The 12,031-nt window shown below is 44.4% G+C and overlaps 1 protein-coding gene across 3 annotated transcripts in view; it reads left to right on the top strand.

The window, feature by feature from the left end:
• The window catches only part of CACNA1G (calcium voltage-gated channel subunit alpha1 G), a 262,233-nt gene that overhangs the window by 117,263 nt on the left and 132,939 nt on the right, over positions 1-12,031 (top strand). The gene's annotated exons all lie outside the window — the stretch shown is intronic.

Raw genomic sequence — 12,031 nt, 5'->3', positions numbered from 1 at the left:
TTCTTCATTAGACCCCTTTCACACTGGATACGCCTATAGCGGAGCGTTAAAGTCGCAGTAAAACACTGCTCTTTTACCGCAAATTTACCGCGATTTTAACGCTCCGCTATAGGCGTATCCAGTGTGAAAGGGGTCTATGAAGAAACATCAGTGGCTGTCCTAGCTTCATTCAGCAAGAGCCCACAGCGTAGCACTCGCCGCATGTCACTGGAGAGCACATTGAACACATTTTATAAGTGGTCAGAAACTTGTAAATAACTCATGAAAGAATAAAATTACGTTAAAACCAAGCACACCATTGTTTTTCTTGTGAAATTCCCAATAAGTTTGATGTGTCACATGACCCTCTTCCTATTGAAAAAACATAAGTTGGATTCAAAATGGCTGACTTCAAAATGGCCACCATGGTCACCACCCATCTTGAAAAGTTTCCCCCCTCACATTTACTAATGTGCCACAAACAGGAAGTTAATATCACCAACCACTCCCATTTTATTAAGGTGTATCCATATAAATGGCCCACCCTGTAGAAAAGAATTGTAAGCGGCGGAGAGGAGCCAGACTGGGTGGCATAAGTCTTTCTCGCCCTCCGTTTTCGTAGATCCGTGGATGAAGTCAACATATTTTGGCTTTGTCTTTTCTCACTGAACAGCTAATAAACAGCTTTTGAACGCACAAAGCCAAGGATACGGACCCATTTCAGCGCTGACACAATCTGCTGTGTGCGTAATGAGGATGTTGTTCCTTCGCTGTTCACTTTCAGCTGCCTTTCATTCATTCTCATCTAGTTTTCTGACGGTGCCAGAAATATTAGATAATAGACGGGAATTAACATGGCACTAAAGTGACGCTTGACACTTGAAATTAAAAGGCAGTTCCAGGCGAACAGCTAATAACACTGTTATGACACATACGTGGGAACTGTAGATTTGCCAAAAGGTACATAATGTTGTGTAAAGGCTTGTTTGATCAGGGGGTGCTGCTAGAACCTGGCACCCAGGGCACGTTTACTTACACGTTTACGTTTTTTACTGAATGCCTCCGGCAGTGGCGGCTGGTGCTCAACATTTTTGGGGGGGGGCGCAAACGGAAAAAAAAATTCTGTGCCCATCAAATGCAGCCACTGTGCCATCAATTGTCACCACTGTGCCATGCCATCAAACGCAGCCACTGTGCCATTAATTGTCACCACTGTGCCATGCCATCAAACGCAGCCACTGTGCCATCAATTGTCACCACTGTGCCATGCCATCAAACGCAGCCACTGTGCCATCAATTGTCACCACTGTGCCATGCCATCAAACGCAGCCACTGTGCCATTAATTGTCACCACTGTGCCATGCCATCAAACGCAGCCACTGTGCCATCAATTGTCACCACTGTGCCATGCCATCAAACGCAGCCACTGTGCCATCAATTCGCACACCTGTGCCATGCCATTAAACGCAGCCACTGTGCCATGCCATCAAATGCAGCCACTGTGCCATCAATTGTCACCACTGTGCCATGCCATCAAACGCAGCCACTGTGCCGTGCCATCAAACACAGCCACTGTGCCATCAATTGTCACCACTGTGCCCTTTAATTGTCACCACTGTGCCCTTTAACTGTCACCTCTGTGCCCTTTAATTGTCCCCACTGTGCCTATTGTCGCCACTGTGCCCATTGATGTCGCCGCTGTGCCCTGTAAAGTGCCCCTTTCCCCCCCACCCGGGCACTTACCTTTACTGGAGTCAGCCATCCACGTCCCTCGATGTCTTCTACCGCCCTGGATGACTGACAGGCGTCTCAGCCAATCAGGTTACCGATAGCCAGAATCAGCCAACCTGATTGGCTGAGACACCTGTCAGTCTTATCCAAGGAGCGCATCCCTAGTGCGTTCCTTGTATAAGCTTCCGGGACCCGAGGGCTGTACTCGGAAAGCCTATTGGCCGTTGGCTCTGATAGGCACTTCCGTACAGCCAACCAGCTGCCGTTATTCAGATGGCCGGACATGAGCGCCGACCATCTGAATAGAACAGCGGCAGTGGCGATAATAACATAGATTCGTGCAATGCATGAATCTATGTTATTAGACTCAGTGGCGGTGAGAGCCAGAGGGGGCGGCGCTCCAGCGCCCTCTATGGACGAACTGCCACTGGCCTCTGGTCTTCTGTTGACTGCCCCAGATCCTATACTGAGCACCTTGAATCTTCTACTACGTTCCCTGTGTCTTGTACTGAGTATGAGCGCCCTTGTTTTTTTTGAGTCTTTCACCAAGTGCCATGGGTTTTATACCAAGTGCCCCAGGTGATTCTGAGCATGCGTGGATTTTTGACGATGTATTTCCCCACAGACGATCGTTTTTTTCTATAACCATAAGAATTTTTTTAAAAAGGTTCTATTTTTTTTCACCGATGGATAAAAAAACTATGGGGCCCACACACGATCGGTTCGTCCGATGAAAACGGTCCATCGGTCCTATTGTGTGTACAGGGCTTAAGTGAGGTCTCCAGAACTTTTTCTTTCCTTTACTATCCTACCTACCTCTTTAGTGAACCAGATTGTTTTTTCTTCCCTTTATTCTTACTAACTTGCCTGACATATTATCCAGTTGCCTCCGGGATGGTAGACTTAAATCAATTAAAATACAACTAAAACTAAAATGGCATTTTAGTCAAGACTATAACTAAAACGAAATGGAAACATGACATTATCAATAACACTGGTTATATATCACAATGGTTAAATCTGTGTCTGTAGTGCATGTTCAAACCTTAATACCATAAATAATAACATGTTCTTAGAAAAATACCAAGATAGAGAAAAGGGACTTTTTCAGTGCTTAATATCTCAGGAATTAAGTAAAAAAAATCCTTATGATAAAAAAGATCTTTTATTGGTTTACAAAAGATAAAAAGGCATTTCATTAAATCCCAAACAGATTAAGAACAATACAGCTAATGCCAGACACAAATCCGCTTCCAACCCCCTTTACATAGTAATACTAGGAAATGATAAATAACATCAGAAAAATGATTACAAATCCATAACAAGGCTTGTGGGTCAAATCACTTGCAGGTATACGAGTTTTGACGTTGTGGCTTCATCAGGAGATTTTTGTGTCTTGACATAAATCAATGTAGAGAACTCTCATAATCAGCATAGAGGATTGAGTGTTTTTTTTTTTTTAAGTTGGTCCAGGCAGATACCACCAGACGAGCGTCACACTGTGAGACGTCCTGAATAGATGCCATGAGATTTCACAGTCCCAGCCCTCTGTGAAACTCATACACCATAGGACTGGTTTGTTGTATTCTGAGCCCTGGTGCATGTTTGGGTGGGTTCCCTTGTGGGGTCCTTCATATGTATGTCAATACATGACGTTCCTCTGGTGGTATCTGCCCGGACAGACTTAAAAAACCCCACTCAATCCTCTATGCTGTTTATGAGAGTATACTATGCCCTTCTAATGTCTCAGTACCTTACCCTCCTGACCTTCCAGTACCGTACTCTCCTGACCCCCCAGTATTGTGTTCTCCAGACCCTCCATTACCATGCCCTTCTGACCCCCCAATACTGTGCCCTTCTGATCCCCCCAGTACCGCGCCCCCCTGGCCCCCTATACATTGCCCTCCTGACCCAAGCCTTACACACTATTGACCTCTGAATGCTGCCCTACATCCTACTGACCTCTGTATGCTGCCCTACTCACTACTGACCACTGTACACTGCCCTACATACTACTGACCTCTGTACGCGGCCCTACTTACTACTGACCTCTGTACGCGGCCCTACATACTACTAACCTCTGTACGCCACCCTACATACTACTAACCTCTGTACGCCGCCCTACATACTACTAACCTCTGTACCCTGCCCTAAATACTACTGACCTCTGTATGCTGCCCTACTCACTACTGACCACTGTACACTGCCCTACATCCTACTGACCTCTGTATGCTGCCCTACTCACTACTGACCACTGTACACTGCCCTACATACTACTGACCTCTGTACGCGGCCCTACATACTACTGACCTCTGTACGCGGCCCTACATACTACTAACCTCTGTACGCCGCCCTACATACTACTAACCTCTGTACGCCGCCCTACAAACTACTAACCTCTGTACCCTGCCCTAAATACTACTGACCTCTGTACGCGGCCCTATATACTACTGACCTCTGTATGCGGCCCTACATACTACTAACCTCTGTACGCCGCCCTACATACTACTGACCTCTGTACACCGCCCTACATACTACTGACCTCTGTACCCTGCCCTACATACTACTGACCTCTGTACGGCGCCCTACATACTACTGATCTTTGTACGCCGCCCTACATACTACTAACCTCTGTACGTGGCCCTACATACTACTAACCTCTGTACGTGGCCCTACATACTACAGAGCCCTGTACTACTTGGGGGTAGTGACCGATTACTCCCAGGCATGAAAAAAAATGTGAATGAAAGTGAATGCCCACTTTCTGACCAAAGCTAGCTTAAAGGCTACATTTACATTTTTAAAGTGGCAATAGTTTGTGTAGATTTTTCTAGGTTTACTTTTTATTTGGGACTTGCTAGTTCATTTCTTAAAAAAAAACAGGGCTCTGCACCCCGAGAGTTTCCATCTCTTCAATGTTAAGGTAGATCTCCATCTCTCAATGGTTGCCTACCCCTGCATTAGATTTTAGTTGCCTAAAATGTACTGTTGGAGTATCCAAGATTTTAAAGAATCCAGGGGTTGACACAGCCTACTATATTCCATCTATAGCTGAAGTATCCCTCTAATCTAGGCTGCCCCTTTAATGTGGTCAGGGATATACATTCTGCCAAGGCATGTGGTCACATGATCTTACGGGAAGAGGTTAGAGTTTGAACAGATTTGTTGGTGGGTTGCTTCTTCCTGAACATTGTGCTCCCCCCACCCACCCAAGCACCTTCAGCCAAGCTGTGACTGCTACAGCAGAGGCAGTAAAAGGCTTTTAGAAAAGAAAGAAGTACAGCGCAGTGCGTTAAACAAAATATATTAAAAAAACATTTGTGCAAATGAAACAATCACTACAACATCCATATACTGTACCAGTGATAAGAATGTCTACCAAAGTGTATCGTACAAAGTCCTTAAAGCAGAGGTCCACCCTAAAATTAAACATTCTAATAACTTCCAAGTAATCTAAAATAAAACATTTAAAAAAAACAAAAAACGAATGGCGCTACGAGCGCCATTCTACTGCGCATGCGCGATATCGAGACCAGCATGCACCTCTCTCTGAATAACCAGGAAGACACAGGTACTGGGCTTCACATGCCCACAGCTATGATGGAAACATCCACGAGATCGCCGAGAGGATATCAGGTACCGTATTTATCGGGGTATTGCGTGCTCCGGCGTATAGCGCGCACCCCTAAAGTGGACCCGCATTCCTGTGGAAAAAAGATTTTTGTACTTACAGTTTTGGTGTCTTGCGCAGGCGTCTATCGGCGGCCTCGTCGGGTCCGGCGTCCGTCTGCGGCTTCGGGTGTCCTCTTCGTCGGGTCCGGCGTCCTTCTGCGGCGTCCTCCCCGCTCGGTATATGCCGGCGCAGTACACTCGTGTATAGTCGGGCAGGTTCGGCTCCTCTCACTATCACGTCCTGTACCTCCAGGTCGTGAGCGCGAGAGGAGCCGAGACTGCCCGACTATACACGAGTGTACTGCGCTCGGTATATGCCGGCGCAGTATTCAAACTCGGCGCGGGAAAGCGGGTATCGGCGTATATCGCGCACCCACGATTTTGCCCTGATTTTCAGGGCAAAAAAGTGCACGGTATACGCCGATAGATACGGTAAGTGTTTCCACTGATATATGTACCGATGGTGATTTTTGAATATGTTTTAAGCAATATTCACTGTAAATATTTTTATATTGAAAAAATAAATTATGCCTGGAACCCCACTTGAAAGAAATGTGAAATAACAAGTGATCTTCACAATTTCTGGTAGACAACATCCAAGTCTTTAAAAAGTCATCCATGATAGCAATTAAAACTCATGAGACAGTGCACCCCATCCAGATATCACACACTGCAGCTGCTTACCAAATCCCATTGACCCCTGTAAATACAGATGGTTAAATAGCACGTAAGGGGTTAAGGTCTCCCATCAACCTGCATGTCCCGTCCGCTAGGCAAGTAAGGGGAAATGTTGTCACAGTTAAATAAATGCAAAGCCGCCAAGCTTTAAAGCGTGTATTGTGTTGTGGCGTTCCTATGGGCTGGCATGGCCATCATTCAACTCGCGTGTGTCCTGTAGGCCCCACCCGATGCGTTTTGTCACAGATGACATCATCAGGGGGATGGGTAAAAATCTTTTGTTTAGTGGTAATTTAGCGAGGCAAGTACATCATTCACAAAGTACTTGCCTGCTAAGTTACGGCGGCGTAGCGTAAATTGGGCGGGCGTAAGGGCGGCTAATTCAAATTCAGCTGAGGGGGCGTGTTTTATGTTAATGGGGCTTGACCTGACGTGATTGACGTATTTTACGAACGGTGAATGCGCCGTCCGCCTACATATCCCAGTGTGCATTGCGGCTAAGTACGCCACACGGTCCTATTGATTTCGACGTGGACGTAACTGACGTAAAACCCTATTCACGGACGACTTACGCAAACGGCGTAAAATTTTCAAATTTCGACGCGGGAACGGCGGCCATACTTAACATTACTATTCCAGCTATTTGATGGAATAACTTTAGGCCTAATAATGCGTTACGTAAATGGCGTATCTGTTCTGCGTCGGCCGGGTGTACGTTCATGAATAGGCGTATCTAGTGATTTACATATTCTACGCCGACCGCAATGGAAGCGCCACCTAGCGGTCAGCCTAAAAATTACACTTTAGGATACGAGGGTGTAAGACACTTACGCCGCTCGTATCTGAGCCTAATTTAAGCGTATCTGGTTACCAGAATACGCTTAAATTAGCGCCAACGCAAATTCTGACTTAGGCTGGCGTATCTACTGATATGCCAGCCTAAGAGCCGGTTCACACAGGGGCGGCACGACTTCGGGGGCGACTCGGCCAGGCGACCTGAAGACGACTTCTAAGGCGACTTGCAAAATGACTTCTGTATAGAAGTCAATGCAAGTCGCCCCCGACGTCGTACAAGAACCTTTTTCTAAGTCGGAGCGACTTGCGTCGCTCCTATTAGAACGGTTCTATTCACTAGAATGGGACGCGACTTGTCAGGCGGCTGCGTCACCTGACGAGTCGCCCCAGTGTGAACCGGGTCTTAGTCTCTCTGAATCTAGCTATTTGTTTGCAACTTCAGAACCCATATCTAAAGATAGCAACCATTAAAACAGAAAAGTATAAATAAAATAAAAGCGTATAAAACTAAGAGAAGTGAAGCAGAATTCCCATTAGCTATGAAAAGGTCACAAATAGTCTTTCTAAGTCAACAGTGATATTAAAGTTGGGTCATTAACTCAGTGCCAGATAGTCCCAGGGTGGCCAGACTTTGTCAGAAATAGGAATGATTTTGTGGACCTGAATCAACCTGAATTGTAATCAACTGACATTTCACACTGTGTCATAAAGCCGATAATGTTGTGGGCAGAGAATTGTTTCTGTTGAATGGGTTCATAAAAATAAACTACAGTTCAAAAGAACAAAAGGACTTTTTAAGTAGTTAAACTGACCACAGCCGGAAGAAAAACTTTGGTTTTCCTCTGCACCCAGGAGGGCAGCTTATAGGCTTGGGCAACCAAGCCTATAAGCCAGATGGAAAAGATGTCATTGTGCAAGGAGAAAAGGACAGCGTGCCTAAAACTGATATTTAGGTCATAAATGTGTCATGCTTACCCCTAAAGCAGGTGGTCAGACACCATAGCTAGCGTCTGTGTTCTTCACCTATAGCAGCCCCCTTTCTCATATGGCAAGCAGGCCTACTGGTACTCGGTTACCCCAGGTCTTCTACACAATTCTATATTGCCTGGCTACCACACTGGCACAGGTGCGTATTGAGCAAAGCAAACAGGTACTTGCCGTTGGCAGACAGGCAGGGTGGTTCAGTGATAGTCTGTGTACAAGGCAGGCAAGGTTCAGAGAGTAGTCGATATCCAATACGAGGTTGTCAACAGGGGAATTCAAACAGCAGAGCAGGACAGATAATGCAGTATCACAGGCATGGCACTGCAGACTTGGCTTGCTAAAATTAGGTTTGGTCTCCACCCAGAGACTGGCCACATTAATCACTTTGCAGGTAGACAGACAGACAATGAGAATGCCACAGCCAAACCCATGATGCTGGAATGAGGAGCAGGAGCGCTAGACGGTCCTGACAAAATGGAGCCTGGTGGGCTAAGTCATCCCATGGAGTCTAAGATGTGTTTGATACTCCAACAGCAAGATCTTTCTATCATAATTTCCGATTCTGGTTCTGTCCATCTGGGCTCCACCCATGGCCAGATGGGACTCTTGCTTAAAGAGAAGGCCAACATGGCTACTGGATATAGACCTTGTCACTGGAGAAAAGGTGACTGCTTACTAAGAGCTCTCCAACACTCCATAGACTACCACAACTGCTTAGCAGTCTTCTCTAGTTCCATAACCTGCAAATTCTTGATTGACCTGGAGCAGTTTGCTGCAGAACCTTCCACCACCCAACTATGAGATATCCCTGGAGCCCTCTAGCATTCCCAGTAACTGCAGTTCATGCCCAGGCGAGACTCTTGCTTAAAGAGAAGGTCTGAATGGCTACTCGATATAAACCTTGTTACTGGAGAATAGGTGACGACCTACTGAGAGCTCTCCAACACTCCATAGACTACCGCAACCCCTGAGCAGTCTACTTTATCTCCAGTTCCAAATCTGCAAATCCTTGATTGGCCAGGAGCAGTTTTCTGCAGATCCTTCCACCAACAAGGGAAGAACTATGGGAAATCCCTAGAGAACTCAAGCATACCCAGTTATTGCAACTCGTGCCCCGGTGGGACTTTTGCTTCAACAGAAGGCCAACATGTCTACTTGACAGGGATGAACTGGCCATTGGGGCTCAGTGGGCCGGCTTCAGTGACAGCGGACTGCCGCCCCCTCCGCTCCTCTGTCTCTCCCTCCCGCAGCGCTCACCTGGGGGGAACAAAGAAGCAGGAGGAGGACCAGAGGAGCAGGGGGGATAACACGGGAGCATGGGGGGAGGGGACAGACAGCTGACTCAACAGCTTATGGCCTGGGAGTTTCTAACTTCTGCCTAATCTTGTCCCATAAGGGGGGGCACCAAACTGATTCTTTGCCCCGGGTGAAATAATGTCTAGCTTCCCCACTGGTACTGCCTAAAAGAGTAGCTAGTGGCTAGTGAAGGGGGAGAGGGGGCTTGGGTGGCCAGGGGAGGGGGGGTTCGGGAGTTGTCCGGCCGCCATGGGAGAGACCAGTCAAAGTGGGCCAGATTTCTGTCCCAGTCCAGCCCTGCTACTTGATATGAACCTTGTCACTGGGGAAAAGTCAACTGTATACTGAGAGCTCTCCAACTCTTTATAGACTACTGCAACCCCTGAGCACTCTACTTTATCTTGAGTTCCAAACCTGCAAATTCTTGGTTGGCCAGGAGAAGTTTGCTGCAGAACTTTCCACTAACCAGGGAAAAACTATGGGATATCCAAGGAGCACTCTAGCATACCCAGTTCCTGCAGTTCATTCCCAGGTGAGACTCTTGCTTGAAGAGAAGGTCAACATGGCTACTTGAGATAGACCTTATCACAGGAGAAAAAGTGACTGCTCTCCAACACTCTTTAGACTACCACAATCCCTGAGCAGTCTTCTTTATCTCCAGTTCCAAGCCTGCAAGTTTCCGATTGACCAGGAGCAGTTTACTGCTGAGCCACCCACCAACCAGGGAAAAGCTATGGGATATCCCTGGAGCATTTTTCAACACCCAGCTAAAGCAGCATCTCACCTGACTCTTCTAGTTCCTCGTTACGGCGATTTCATTCTATTTTAGTAATGAGACCAGACTCTTTCTACCAAACGATGATGTACATAGGCCGCAAGGACCGACTGCAGTCATTATTGCTTATGCAGTGCTACAAATTAGCAACTAATGTCGGCTCGTGAGCCGCGTGTCGTTAGCTTAAAGATACGCTCCGATCAAACATGAACATTTTTCATTGACGCTCGCTCAGCGGGGCATGTCCTACCAGTCGAGTTGCTCTAATTCTCATCCTCTGCAGCTGGCTGCTCCGTTTTCTGAATCCCTGCAGCTGCCAAAGTCCTAATTTTTTTAAACAGCCCTGAATGTGAGTGTTTCCAAGTATTAGCACCTCTTTAGTTCCTACATACAGTTGTGCTCATAAGTTTTCATACCCTGGCAGAATTTATGATTTCCTGGCCATTGTTCTGAGAATATGAATGATAACACAAAAGTATTTCTTTCACTCATGGTTGGTGTTTGGCTGAAGCCATTTATTATCAATCAACTTTGTTTACTCTTTTTAAATCATAATGGCAACAGAAACTACCCAAATGACCCTGATCAAAAGTTTACATACCCTGGTGATTTTGGCCTGATAACATGCACATAAGTTGACACAAAGGGGTTTGAATGGCTATTAAAGGGAACCATCCTCACCTGTGATCTGTTTGCTTGTAATTAGTGTGTGTGTATAAAAGGTCAATGCGTTTCTGGACTCCTGACAGACCCTTGCATCTTTCATCCAGTGCTGCGCTGACGTTTCTGGATTCTGAGTCATGGGAAAAGCAAAAGAATTGTCAAAGGATCTGCGAGAAAAGGTAGTTGAACTGTATAAAACAGGAAAGGGATATATAAAGATATCCAAGGAATTGAGAATGCCAATCAGCAGTGTTCAAACTCTAATCAAAAAGTGGAAAATGAGGGGTTCCTGTTGAAACCAAACCACGGTCAGGTAGACCAACTAAAAATTTTCAGCCACAACAGCCAGGAATTAATTATTGGGGGATGCAAAGAAAAGCCCACAACTAACTTCAGGTCAAATACAGGACTCTCTGAAAACATGTGGTGGGGCTGTTTCAAGATGCACAATAAGGAGGCACCTTTTTCATTTATTTTGACACTGAGTATGGAGAAGTTGGCAAGGTACAGAGTATTTCCTCTTTTTCTTTTTTCTTTTTATATTGTTTTCTTTTTTTTATTCATTTTTTTTTCTTTTCTTTTAAATTGTTTTTCTTTTCTTTTTCTCTTTTTTTTTAATTTCTTTTGACACTGAGTATGGAGATGTTGGCAAGGTTCAGAGCATTTCCTCTTTTCCTTTTTATATTTTTTTATTTATTTTTTTCCCTTTTATTTTTTTTTCTTTCCTTTTTTTATTTATTTTTTTCATTTCTTTTGACACTGAGTATGGAGATGTTGGCAAGGTACAGAGCATTTCCTCTTTTTCTTTTTCTTTTTTTTCTCTTTTTATTAATTTCTTTCCCTTTTTTTTCTTTTCTTTTAAAAAAATTTTCTTTTCTTTTTCTCTTTTTTTTTCATTTCTTTTGACACTGAGTATGGAGATGTTGGCAAGGTACAGAGCATTTCCTCTTTTTCTTTTTTCTTTTTATATTTTTTTCTTTTTTTATTCTTTTTTTTCCTTTTTTTCTTTTCTTTTAATTTTTTTTTCTTTTCTTTTTCTCTTTTTTTTTTATTTCTTTTGACACTGAGTATGGAGATGTTGGCAAGGTTCAGAGCATTTCCTCTTTTCCTTTTTATATTTTTTTATTTATTTTTTTCCCTTTTATTTTTTTTTCTTTCCTTTTTTTATTTATTTTTTTCATTTCTTTTGACACTGAGTATGGAGATGTTGGCAAGGTACAGAGCATTTCCTCTTTTTCTTTTTCTTTTTTTTCTCTTTTTCTTAATTTCTTTCCCTTTTTTTTCTTTTCTTTTAAAAAAATTTTCTTTTCTTTTTCTCTTTTTTTTTCATTTCTTTTGACACTGAGTATGGAGATGTTGGCAAGGTACAGAGCATTTCCTCTTTTTCTTTTTTCTTTTTATATTTTTTTCTTTTTTTATTCTTTTTTTTCCTTTTTTTCTTTTCTTTTAATTTTTTTT

The sequence above is a fragment of the Rana temporaria genome, chromosome 12, assembly GCF_905171775.1.
Source record: "Rana temporaria chromosome 12, aRanTem1.1, whole genome shotgun sequence".
Classification (NCBI taxonomy): domain Eukaryota; kingdom Metazoa; phylum Chordata; class Amphibia; order Anura; family Ranidae; genus Rana; species Rana temporaria.
Note: the sequence above shows the minus strand (reverse complement) of the source record. Positions and strands in the feature narration are given on the sequence as shown.